Below are 1,685 nucleotides of genomic sequence, written 5' to 3'. Positions count from 1 at the left end.
TGGTGACTGGCTGGAGCCCAGAGCGCCGACGGCAGTTGGAGCCTGGGACTGGGCTCTCCAGCCTGGAGTTTGAGCAGCTAAATTGCTGGGCAGCCAGGGGCAAGGCAGTCTCAGGGACAGGATGTAGGCGTGTAGGGCAAGACCCTGAGTCAGCCAGAGAGATCCGGGAACCCAGCTCCTCTGTGCTGAGAACCTGACTCCAGGTTCAGGCACAGGGAAGGGTGTCCTGCTGCTGCACCCGAGACCCTGGGTCTGTGGTGGGGCACAGCCCACAATAGCGCAGTCCCTGCCTAAGAACCATCTGGGGTGCAGCAATCTGAAATCCTCTATCCGCAACACCCAACATCCCGGTGAGCTCCCAGCCCCCACACTCTTCCGTCTCCACGTCTGTAATGTGGGCAGACACCCACCCCACGTGCTGTTGGGAAGAAAGACTCCAGAGCAGGACACATGAAGCCAGGCGTGTGCAGGAGCACAGCAGAGGGCGGCATGCCACGTCCCTTCTGCAGGCCTCAGCCTCTGGCTGTCCTGGGTCTACCTACCCACGCCAGGAACAGGGAGCCTCGCCTTTCCAGCCAGCCGGCTGTGCTCCAGACTAGGCTGATGTGAGCAAGAAGGCTTTCCCAGCCCTCAGGGTCTGAGCAGTTTCCCAGCACCCAGTGGAGTCTGCTCCTGCGAGTCCACCAGCAGCCCCTTCCAGCTTCAGAGCAGAGCCAGCCTGAGGGCTCTCCTCTAGGGTGGCCCATCCACAGAGCACTGGATACTGGGACAGCACCTTCAGAAAAGGTCTCTAAGACCCATCTACACCTTGTTCAGTGCACAGGCCCTGGGTAGGAGGCACTTGTCCAAGGCCGCCCAGCGAGCAGGAGGTGGAGCCATAGAGGCTCTGGCCTCTATGCCAAGGCCCCTCCAGGACTGAGGGTTCTGTGGGGCGGGGCTGAGCCCCATCCCCACCCTGGCTGGGCACAAGGGGCTCTGTGGACAAACATGCCTGTCCCTCCAGCACCAACCTGCACCATGGCGAGGTCACTGCAGACAGCCCAACCAGAGGTGGCTGAGCCCGAGGCCCACCCTGACGCAGGCTCGCGAGGCAGGCATGCAGAGTTCGGAAAAGGAAAATGCCACGTAAGGAAATGCTCTGAGGCCCTGCCTGCCCTGAGGTCCTGACCAGCCATGACTCTGAGGAGCCAGGGGGATCTCACAGGCCCACAAGTGTGGGTGTGTGGTGAGACCCTGGGGATTGCTGAGGCCAGCCCCTTACAAGGTGGGCAACAGGGGACCAGAGGGGGCCAGCTCTGCCCTGGAACAGTGTCCTTGTCCCCAGCCAGATGGCCTGCCAGGGCGCCCTTTGCCTCACACGACTGGTTCTCTGCTCAGGATCACACTGCTGGGGGTGGAGGGGCAGCCCAGAGCTCTGGTTTGGGCCTCCCCAGGACCCAGGCTTCACTCCTGCCACAGCCTCAGTTTCTGCATCTGTTGGATGGGAATGTGGTCTCCCAGGAGCTGTGAGAGCAGAGGCCAGGGCTTGGACAGGGCTGGCTGGCCCCCAGCACTGGCTGCTTCTGGCCAGGCCTCCGAGGCGCCCAGGTCCCTGCATCAGGGCAGCGCTGGCAGCGAGAGCTCCCGAGTGAAGCGTGTGCCCAGTCCTGTGCTGAGGCCTGGCCTGCCTGGCAGGTGGAGAGTGG

The 1,685-nt window shown here is 63.0% G+C and overlaps 1 protein-coding gene across 2 annotated transcripts in view; it reads right to left on the bottom strand.

Annotated features, from left to right (window-relative positions):
- The window catches only part of PHF21B (PHD finger protein 21B), a 104,255-nt gene that overhangs the window by 4,072 nt on the left and 98,498 nt on the right, over positions 1–1,685 (bottom strand). The gene's annotated exons all lie outside the window — the stretch shown is intronic.

The sequence above is a fragment of the Tupaia chinensis genome, unplaced genomic scaffold (assembly GCF_000334495.1).
Source record: "Tupaia chinensis unplaced genomic scaffold, TupChi_1.0 Scaffold143651_1, whole genome shotgun sequence".
Classification (NCBI taxonomy): domain Eukaryota; kingdom Metazoa; phylum Chordata; class Mammalia; order Scandentia; family Tupaiidae; genus Tupaia; species Tupaia belangeri.
This window is presented reverse-complemented; position numbering and strand designations above follow the sequence as displayed.